General features: G+C 46.1%; 1 long non-coding RNA gene across 1 annotated transcript; it reads right to left on the minus strand.

The window, feature by feature from the left end:
* Positions 1-1,242: 1,242 nt before the first annotated feature.
* On the minus strand, positions 1,243-11,052 carry LOC123083633 (uncharacterized). Its single transcript, XR_006439337.1, has 3 exons — positions 10,419-11,052; positions 1,372-1,440; positions 1,243-1,280 (listed from the first exon to the last, which is right to left on the minus strand). It is a non-coding gene; the product is annotated as an uncharacterized lncRNA (long non-coding RNA).
* Between the last annotated feature and the right edge of the window lie 811 nt (positions 11,053-11,863).

Raw genomic sequence — 11,863 nt, forward strand, 5'->3', positions numbered from 1 at the left:
TAATTACCTATTGGTTGTAACTCATGGTGGGCAGGCCTCACGAGCTTTGCTCGGACACATGAAAGCTCGGTGTGCCCACGGGGCGAACGGGTCGATCCGACTCAGCACTTTGTGCCCCTGAGTGTTCATGCTTCGACACACAATACCTCTCCCGCTTCCCGCACGTTCAGCTCGAGGTTTGGTCCACGGTCCGAGCAAATAAATATTGTCCACACCTTTCTCTTTTTTCTTCAAAACAGAGGTCGAAGATCCAAGATTAAAGGGCCGCTAGATAGATCATATGCCCCACCTTTGTTGCCGGTAAGGAAAAAATATTGCTAAAATGCCCCTATTTGTAAACTGAAGTAGTTCTCTTTACTCCATAACACAAATATCTAAATGGAAAAAAAAGTCACACCAATGCCTCTCATCTAGAGCATCAAAGACAATCTGGTTGTTCTGTCATAGCAAAGTCCACCCGAGAATTATGAAAAGTCGAGCGACATCATGAGACATTCTAGACAGAAATGGTGGTCGCGCCAGATGATAGGCTTGGCGGCAGCAAGGTAGTCATGCACGTTTGGAGCCCATGGATCGTGGCCATAGAGCCACGTGCCTGGAGCAGCTGGCTGGTGCGGCCTTTTGTTGGAGTGGTGCAGCCAACATCAGGAACAACTGTGGAGGCTCTCATGCGCTTCTTGGCAGAGAAGGAGCAACCAGTTGAATGTTTAGATTGCCACGGTGGTTCCCAGGCTTCCCTGTTGCACATCCGCTGCAATGAACCAGGGTAGAGCAGGTGCAGGAAGAGTTAGAGCAGAGGAGAGTGGTCCGACGAGATGCATAGAGGAGGCGAAGAGCCATCAATTTACTTTAAATTTCATGCAGAAAACCTGAAGCATAGTAGCATAACTGAATATTAATTTATTGAAAAGCCATAAAACACAATAAGTTGACACATTTTATTGGATACTGTATCCAATTATTACAAAATGACGAGCACATTTTCGCAAGGAAATGGCACACCATCGAAACCCTTACTGGAAATATATGGAAAGGAATGGAACCCCGGGAGCTATCACACCTTTTCGATAGATGCAAAGAAACAAAAATAAGATTACACGGTACTGGATAGGACATGATGTCGAATTACTCAACGACATTTCGACTATCTCGGCATGAAATCCCGGCGCATAGACTTTCTTATGCAATAGCTGCGGCAAATTCAACGTCCTTGGTACAGACACGATCGCATCCAGTTGTGCAATTCTCTATGACATCTTTCTCTTGTTCACCGACGATGACTGCATGGAATATAGCTTGCATTAGAAACAATCATTTATAGACAACGAGCAGCAATAAGATAATCAGATGCATGTAAGGATTTAATCTTACAAGTGTTTGTGGTGTTGCAGACGGAGGACATGCATCCCAACTTGCAATACTCAATGACTTTTGCTTCGTCTGGAAAACAAACCTCGTGTGTTTAAATACAATTCTTTGTGCTTGAGAGGAAAATGAAAGAATGGAAAGAATATGTTTACAGTTTACCTGCTTCCGGGTAAAGATTGAAGCGATCACAAGGACGCACACACTTGTCAAGAATTTTACAACCACACAAGCTTGCACATGTTTTGCGAGAGGCACCCGTGACACGGCATGCGTTATAGCAGTTTCTTCCCGAGGTGGAACAACAACAGCTCTTGGCTTCTACCCGGGCCTGCTGTATGACTAGAACTAGTATGACTACTACCATAATCACACTCTTACGACTATTGGTTGCCATATTCTCCGTGTATGTCTATCTCACAAAACTTGCTAATGATCTAAGACTTGCATGCCCTCTATTTATAGGAGATATTGCATACTGCACCTACACGCATCTCATAGCCGCAAGGCAACCCTACAATGATGTGTATTATATTGGTGTTTGCCACCATGTGGAATTCACATCACATGATACGCACATGCGTGTGTGTCCACTACGCCAAGAATTTTATGGCACATGCACTTGTTTTGCAACTTTAAAGCCCATGTGTATATATGTAATGTGAATAATCAAACACGGTTGGTGGGAATAACCACCCTTGTTTTCACCACTAGACCAATACTCAGTAAAGATTTGCTTGTTAGTTATTCCACTTGAGACTACTTAATTAATAAGATGCTAATTATTTTACCTTGTACTAATTCCTGATTAACGTGACTACACCTGGAAAATATAGTCACATTATTGGAAATATAATGCGAGCAAAATCATTAAACAAAAACTGTTATTACCAACCAAGTAATAGCTGAACTTAAACTATAAATGATCTATTGTTTAAACATAGCTTCAGGTCCTTGTACATATGCTATAATGCAGTGTAATCTGTCTGGTAACATGACGGAGACCCGCACCACTCTCCTCCATGGCCTCGGCCATGTTCTCCACTGCCAAGTCGGGCCTCCCACATCCGCGCATGCCGACCCTAATCCTCCTGTGCCGATGACTCTCCTCGCCCCTTCATCGATCTCCATCGCATCAGCGTGCCCCTGTGTTGTGCGCCTTGGATGAGTGGCTATCGACCTCTGCTCATGGACGCACCTTGGCCGGTGTGCCTCTCGGCTCTCCATCCACCTTGTCTACGCCCCGGCTTCAGCCACGCCGCCCACTCGCCCACCGCCCCATCACCTCCTCGTAGATGGCGGCCGCCGGTGTTGATCCGCAATTGCAACGGCTGTAGTGACCCGCTGCCTAGCCGTCACGCTGCATCTCATCATGCTCCGCGACAAATCCTTAATTTTGTACTCACCTTTCCTTATGTCCCGTCCTCTTACGCATATTTGTCAAATTTGTTTGTACCTAGACCTATTAGCTTCTGCCGAATGATGTAATGTCGGGACTTCAGATATACGGAATGATTATTGACAATGGAGTAAACATTTATCTGATTTAGTTCATCTTTATATTTGCATTGACATATCATTCAAATATACGGAATGTTGTTTTTATAAAAATAATCATGCCTTGAGGATGTATGATTGATGGTTAGTAGATTTTTATGATCAGGTGTAGTGTTCTGTAGGTAAGTATTTTGTGATGTGATAAACAAAATCGAAGCTATTGTTATTAAATAGCTTATCATGCAAAACCGCACAATTTTGTCATCATCGCATTCATCTTATTGAACTGCTTTTCCAACTAGTTTTTGTTGGAATTTGTCAATAAGAATGGATTCCACTTTACATGACCTGGAATATAAAACTTTAATTTTCCCTTCCGCAGCCACCTCATTACACTCCAACTTTTTTAATCACATGAGCCTTGACTTAGACTAGGGCCTTGTGTTAAACTAAAAAACATAATACTCAAATACACCCTGTGACTTTTATCTTCTATTCACATATCTCATTGTCCTTCATTCTCATATGGGATGCATGGTTCATGTCGACGGGAAATTACAGAAGATATAGAAAAAGCAACTCAACATGATCAATCTTTTATTTTGGAGAAGTTTTATCCAGTAATTAAATATACATATCTATGGCTCGTACTTGAACTTTTCATTCTCGACGGGAATTTTCATTGGTGGTATCGTATTTATATTTTTCAATTAATGCAATGTGATGCATCTAGATCCTTCCACAGACACTCGTACTTCATCCCTCTCCCCTTCATAGATTGTCTTCCTTTATCATGCCCATGTTGTTTGTGTCAACTTATATTTCATCGAACAAACCTATACTTCTTATTTCGTAATTGACATGATGTTTTGTTTGAACCTTTACGATTGCTATGGCATAATTGTTTTACTTCAGTATAAAGAAATGCACAATCACGAATATAGCACATAACATTGTTATGTTAATTCTTCTTTGTTGTCCTTTTACATCGATTAGCTCTATATTTTTTTCTTATTCTATCGAGGGAAATCAATTCACTAATGTGTGTCGTCTGCACTCTACTCATGTTGACTCTCCATTTTTTTAAAGGAAAACTATTTTGTTGTGTTGGCGAATTCATAGAGCCCCCTAACCATCTTGTACTGGTATATGCACAATTGGATATTGTCTCCGCTGGTATATTTAAATATATGCAACTCATAGGTTCTCGATATTTTATGCTATCCAACCTCATATTTAAAATTCATCGACATGCATGATTCATTGTGCAATGTCCTCAAGAAAAAAAAGTAATGTCTGAACATGAGCAATACCCCCACCCCTCCCCCAGTTTAGATCTAAATATTCGGCCCTACAATTCCAAATTGAAATGGATTGTGCGGAACACCATCATTTTTTGACCATAGAAATAATTCGGGAATCATCCCGATAGCCACATGGTGTTGAGCACACCTATAGGATCCCCACCAGAATACCATGCCCAGACCCTCTGTATTCGCTAGAAAATGGTACCCATTCGTTCAGCATAAATTCTCACCACACTCACCTCATCAGTAGATCGCACAAGCACACTGTCACCACCAGAGCTCCCTTTGATGCCATACTCTCATTTCGAAGGGTCCACCCTATGCCGGTCACTGCTACCAAAGCTTCCATACTGCTAACGGCCGCCACCAGAGCCGCCCCAATGCTGGACTCCTCCACTGGAGCTCCCTTCAGTGCTACAACTGGCTTGTCGAACTGGTCGAAGCGGACTTAGAGTTTGCCAAATTTAGACAACATATTGTATGCAGTATAATAGTGAACTACTTTTATTTTGAATATTAAATTGTGAAAAACGTCTTGTTATTTGGAGAGATACTCTAGTATCGTTTTGAAGTAGGAGCGTGAAATTTCATAACGAGGAGCCTAAATTGAAGTGCTGGTTCGGTATATGCACCAGCTAGCACACTTAGTAGGACAGTGGGCCAAAATTAGGCCAAGGCTGTCATCACGTTATGGTTGTTGGCTTGTTGCTATGTTGGACCACGTGACATAGCTACCTTCTTGGCCATGTGCACATCTCCATGAGGCAGTAATATGGTTTGTACGAACCATGAACAAAACGTGAGGCATCCAGCAGCAAGTCTTGAAACATTGTATTTCATTATAGTGGCAAGTGTATATCAGAACAAGGACCATATACTGGCCTCCCCAGTCCTGCTCCTCTGAGAACACTATTCATTGTACGTAAATTTTCCTCTAAAGCATGTTTATATTGCGTTTCCCTAACTTTAGTGCAGCCTACAATTAATAATTGATATATGACCTACTGAATTTATGCGTAAATCTTCATGCATCAATGCATGCATATCATATATATTCTTAAGAAGTTGATCCCCACTACTAACAATTCTCTCGACATGCACATTGTCCACATCACCATGGTGCCACATCAGCTTACAGTTTCCAAACAACAACCAATCATCTGGCTCTCTCTGACTAGCCCTGTTCGGTCTCTCTCTGCCAGCGTTAAATCCCCACATAAAAAATATTACCCTTGCGTACGGCTATGGGCGGTGGTAGAAATCGATGTCAATTTTCCACTACCTAACGGCCATGCCCAACCTATTTCTCTTCCCACATGGCCGCCGGCCCCGAAATGTTTAGTCTCTTCCACCCCTTTGTCTTTCAATCTGTTTCTTCACCTTCCACCTATGGTTCCTTTTATCTCCCCAAATCAATAAATATCGACCGAGGTCCTTCCGGATGTTATCTTCTTCCCCCTATTTATAACATCTCTCTGCGTTGATGCCGACCTAGAGCCATGTGATGGCCGCCGGTGTAGACTATGCCAGCCCAGGCCCTCCGCCTTGCAGCTGACCCTTGCAACTGAACCACGCTTGTCAGCCCAAACAGCCTACTCCAGCATCACGTGTGCCAGAGGTGGGGGCTCTCCTTCATCCGTACGTTTTTATATCTAACCGATTTTATTTTGAGTTAGCTTGATTGATTGGAAGCTCTGATTCCAAATCAGGATACCTGGAAAGGGCGAGAGCGCCAGCGGCAAAGTGTAGTTTGGCGATGATGAAGGCCGTGCCAAGCATGGGCAAGTCTACTGCATCCCAATAAAGTAGTGCCCCTGTCGTTCACGTCTCTGTTGTTCCCTAGAGGCCTGGACATTGTGTAGTGTGCCGAACAACTAGGATGCGACTCCGATTCCTACACTGGGAGAATCGTGAATATGTAGGGAATAGAGAAATTCCACCCGCCTAAGTAAAGAACTGTTACAAGACTCTAGAGATTTGTTTGTGGCATGAGGTTATGTACAGATGTACTTATAATTCTAAAATGTATGGATAAGTTGCTGCTAGATGTGTGTATATTTTGTACGTTTCCATTGAAGGGTGTCTGTTCCATTATAGATAACCAAACATGAATTTGCGTTAGTCTTTTTGTCAGGCCACAATCACAGTTTCAGGCTTCCAGGTGTTGTGTGTCGGACTTGGCTTAACATATGCCCAGATTTATCAGGATGTATGCCATTTTGTAGGTAAGGTCATTCTATGTCGGAGAATGTATCAAGGTAGCCAGTGCAAGCTGATTTCTATTTGGCTGCATTAACATCATAAGGCCCGCAAATTAGCATGAAGTCTCTTTGTTTCTTGATACAATGCATTTCTGACGGACAATAAAATTATATTGTCTTCAATTATTATGAGACAAATCTCATCAGACTATATGTTCTTTTTCTTTTTATGTTAGCCGTGCATTCCTTCCAATTTCCAAAAAAAGAATCTAATTCGTAGGGGAGAACCGGAGATAATCCACAACAGAATAATTTGTTGAATTTCATATAATCGCATTAAACGTTCAAACAAACCTATATTATATTGCTTTTAATGGTTTACTATTTTCCACTCTATGATCCTCCTATGTAGCGCTATAAGTTCCCGCCGCAACGCGCGGGTGATCATCTAGTTATGGAGAACATCGCTCCAGTTGTTGAGCTGAGAGCAGATCAGGATTGATTATTTTGACGAGCTGACAAATTCCTCAGTGATGGCCAATTCTTGGCAGTTAGTTTTAAATATTGGGGTTAGAGCATCTCCAGCCACGCCCCCAACAGGCCCCCAGGACAGTTTTAGCGCCGGCGCGCAAAAAACGTTTTGCGCCGGTTTGGGCCGAAACTGGCGCCGGCAGACCCAGGCCAAACCCAGCGCGCTGGGGTGTGCCTGGGGCGCCGTGGAATACGATTTTGGTGCGAACTAGAATGGGCCCGCCGAGTCAGCGACCACGCCGCTTCGTCGTCCTCAGCGCCTTGGCTCCTGCGGGAATCAATGCCAAGGCTGCCACGCTGCCGCGCCGGTCAGCCTCGATTGATGCCTCATGGGCGGCGCAGTGAAGGCGCCGCGATGCGCGTCCCGTCCGTTCCCGCCACGCGTCACCCGGCATGCAGGTTTTCACCGCCCCGCTTCGCCTATAAAAGCCGACCTCCCCGCCGGTGAACGCCATATTCGCCACAACTCGCCTTCTCTCTCGCCTAGTCTCACCACGGTAGCAACTCGCCCCCCTCTTCCCCCGCCGACGAGCAATGGCTGAGCGGTGCCCCGGTGACGCCGCGGCGGCGAACGGCTTCGGCCCCTGCCGTCTCCATGAGGACGAGGCGCGCCACCTCTATGAGGCCGACTATTCAGTGCCCCCAGACATGCGGGTGGCGGGCTCGTGGAAGTTGAGCGTCGGCGGCATCCCGGTACCCCCGGTGCCCACCGGGGCTGAACGGCGGGCCGTGATCGCCCGCATCCATTCATCGCTGTCGGAGGAGCAGCGGAACGAGCCGAGGTACGCCGCCGATAGCCAGACGCTATGGAAGATGTACTTCGACCACCACCGCGAAGACCAGATCGCCTCCGCCAATGGCAGCATCCCCCGCGGCCGACTCAACGCCGACGGGCGGCGCGAATGGTGCGGCATGCCCGGCCGCACCCTCGAGGCCTTCCTCGACCACATCAAGACCGGCAACACGCTGCGCCCGAGTACCCGACGCGCACGTCCTTCTCTCGCCGCCGTGGCAGCTCCTGGACGCCGTGGCGAATGGAGGCGGTTACCTCTTCATCGTCGGGCTCCGGTTCGCTCTCCTCCAGGTCGCCGACGCTCCGCCCCGTCAAGTCGGAGCCGCAGGAGACGCCGCTTGGGCACCCTCGTCATCAACAAGGTTGGCAGCCCCTCCCCGCGTTTCCTCCGCGTCGTCCGGCCGAAGACCGAGCCGGGGTTGCTCCCCGTCAGGAAGGGGCACGCGGAGATGGCCGCCGCCGACGAGACTGCCCTCAGGTGGGCGAAGGCGGACTACGTCTGCCAGCAGGTGGCGCGCCAGCGCCTGGTCTACGCGAGGATCAAGGCCCGGCGCCGCGGACGCGAGGAGGGCGGCGTCGTCGTCCTCGACAACAACGAGGAGGACGCGCCCGGGACGTCCAACCCCCCGCGCATTGGCGACCCTTGTCAGGAGTGCAGTAGGGACGACGACGGCTCTGGCGGAATGTTAGGCGACGACGACCACGACGATGGCGTCGGCGGCGACTACACCCAGTTCTACAGGCTCCTCGGCATGTAGAAGGCGGGCTGCGGCCCCGACGTAGTAGGGCTAGGCGTAGTTTGTTTATTTTTTCTGTTTTTTGTACAAATTTGAATGAAAAATCATCGAGTTTGTGCCAAATTCGTATTAGGTCGCCAAGTTTGCGCCGATTTTGGGGGCAACCTGGGGGTGGCGACTGGGAAAGCAATCGCCCCCACGCCGAAAGTAAACGCCGTTTAAGCCCCAGGCGGCGCTTTCTCGGCTTCCTGGGTGGCCGAACGGCTGGACATGCTCTTAGCAGTTGGTAAAGTGCCACCATGGACTGAGAAGCCAATCTGATGAAGGGTATGGAAGCAAAAATAATGGTAGATACCCTAGTTCATTTTTTTCACTGAAATTCGTTGGATTGCTCATAAAGTTGATGCACATTATGCTAGGTGAATGAAATGTGATCAATAAAGCTAATAAATAATTACCTATTGGTTGTAACTCATGGTGGGCAGGCCTCACGAGCTTTGCTCGGACACATGAAAGCTCGGTGTGCCCACGGGGCGAACGGGTCGATCCGACTCAGCACTTTGTGCCCCTGAGTGTTCATGCTTCGACACACAATACCTCTCCGCTTCCCCGCATGTTCAGCTCGAGGTTTGGTCCATGGTCCGAGCAAATTAATATTGTCCACACCTTTCTCTTTTTTCTTCAAAACAGAGGTCGAAGATCCAAGATTAAAGGGCCGCTAGATAGATCATATGCCCCACCTTTGTTGCCGGTAAGGAAAAAATATTGCTAAAATGCCCCGATTTGTAAACTGAAGTAGTTCTCTTTACTCCGTAACACAAATATCTAAATGGAAAAAAAAGTCACACCAATGCCTCTCATCTAGAGCATCAAAGACAATCTGGTTGTTCTGTCATAGCAAAGTCCACCCGAGAATTATGAAAAGTCGAGCGACATCATGAGACATTCTAGACAGAAATGGTGGTCGCGCCAGATGATAGGCTTGGCGGCAGCAAGGTAGTCATGCACGTTTGGAGCCCATGGATCGTGGCCATAGAGCCACGTGCCTGGAGCAGCTGGCTGGTGCGGCCTTTTGTTGGAGTGGTGCAGCCAACATCAGGAACAACTGTGGAGGCTCTCATGCGCTTCTTGGCAGAGAAGGAGCAACCAGTTGAATGTTTAGATTGCCACGGTGGTTCCCAGGCTTCCCTGTTGCACATCCGCTGCAATGAACCAGGGTAGAGCAGGTGCAGGAAGAGTTAGAGCAGAGGAGAGTGGTCCGACGAGATGCATAGAGGAGGCGAAGAGCCATCAATTTACTTTAAATTTCATGCAGAAAACCTGAAGCATAGTAGCGTAACTGAATATTCATTTATTGAAAAGCCATAAAACACAATAAGTTGACACATTTTATTGGATACTGTATCCAATTATTACAAAATGACGAGCACATTTTCGCAAGGAAATGGCACACCATCAAAACCCTTACTGGAAATATATGGAAAGGAATGGAACCCCGGGAGCTATCACACCTTTTCGATAGATGCAAAGAAACAAAAATAAGATTACACGGTACTGGACGGGACATGATGTCCAATTATTCAAGACAACAAGAACATTTCGACTATCTCGGCATGAAATCCCGGCGTATAGACTTTCTTATGCAATAGCTGCGGCAAATTCAACATCCTTGGTACATACACGATCGCATCCAGTTGTGCAATTCTCTATGACATCTTTCCCTTGTTCACCTACGATGACGGCATGGAAGATAGCTTGCATTAGAAACAATCATTTATAGACAACGAGCAGCAATAAGATAGTCAGATGCATGTAAGGATTTAATCTTACAAGTGTTTGTGGTGTTGCAGACGGAGGACATGCATCCCAACTTGCAAAACTCAATGACTTCTGCTTCGTTTGGGAAAACAAACCTCGTGTGTTTAAATATAATTCTTTGTGCTTGAGAGGAAAATAGAAGAATGGAAAGAATATATTTACAGTTTACCTGCTTCCGGGTAAAGATTGAAGCGATCACAAGGACTCACACACTTGTCAAGAATTTTGCAACCACACAACCTTGCACATGTTTTGCGAGAGGCACCCGTGACACGGCATGCGTTATAGCAGTTTCTTCCCGAGATGGAACAACAACAGCTCTTGGCTTCTACCTAGGCCTGCTGTATGACAAGAACTGTTATGACTACTCCCATAATCACACTCTTACGACTATTGGTTGCCATATTCTCCGTGTATGTTTACCTCACAAAACTTGCTGATGATCTAAGACTTGCATGCGCTCTATTTGAGATATGGCATACTGCACCTACATGCATCTCATAGCCACAAGGCAACCCTACAATGATGTGTATTATATTGGTGTTTGTCATCATGTGGAATTCACATCACATGATACACACATGCGTGTGTGTCCACTACGCTTAGAATTTTATGGCACATGCACTGGTTTTGAAACTTTAAAGCCCATGTGTATATATGTAATGGGATTAATCAAACACGGTTGGTGGGAATAACCACCCTTCTTCTCAACACTAGACCAATACTTAGTAAAGATTTGCTTGTTAGTTATTCGACTTGAGACTAATTAATTAATGAGATGCTAATTATTTTACCTTGTACTAATTCCTGATTAACAAAAAATGAACTACATGTGGAAAATATAGTAGCATTATTGGAAATATAATGCGAGCAAAATCATTAAGCAAAAACTGTTATTACCAACCAAGGAATAGCTGAACTTAAACAATAAATGATCTATTATTTAAACAAAGCTTAAGGTCCTTGTACATATGCTATAATGCAGCATAATGTGTCAGGTAACATGACGGAGACCCGCCTCACTCTCCTCCATAGCCTCGGCCATGTTCTCCACCGCCACCTCGGGCCTCCCACATCCGCGCATGCCGACCCTAATCCTCCTGTGCCGATGACTCTCCTCGCTCCTTCATTGATCTCCATCGCATTTGCATGCCCCCATGCGGTGCGCCTTGGATGAGTGGCTATCGACCTCTGCTCATGGATGCACCTTGGCCGCTGTGCCACTCGGCTCTCCATCCACCTCGTCTACACCCCGGCTTCAGCCACGCCGCTCAGTCACCCATCGCCCATCACCTCCTCGTAGATGGCGGCCGCCGGTGTTGATCTGCAATTGCAACGGCTATTATAACCCGCTGCCTAGCCGTCGCGCTCCATCTCGTCATGGTCCGTGATAAATCCTCAATTTTGTAGTCAACTTTGCTTATGTCCCGTCCTCTTACGCATATTTGTTAAATTTGTCTGTACCTAGACCTATTAGGTTCTGCTGAATGATGTAATGTCGGGACTTCAGATACACGGAATGATTATTGTCAATGGAGCAAACAGTTATCTGATTTAGTTCATCTTTATATTAGCATATACGGAATGAAGTTTTTGTAAAAATAATCATGCCTT

Source organism: Triticum aestivum, chromosome 4A (genome assembly GCF_018294505.1).
Source record: "Triticum aestivum cultivar Chinese Spring chromosome 4A, IWGSC CS RefSeq v2.1, whole genome shotgun sequence".
In the NCBI taxonomy this organism is placed as follows: Eukaryota; Viridiplantae; Streptophyta; class Magnoliopsida; order Poales; family Poaceae; genus Triticum; species Triticum aestivum.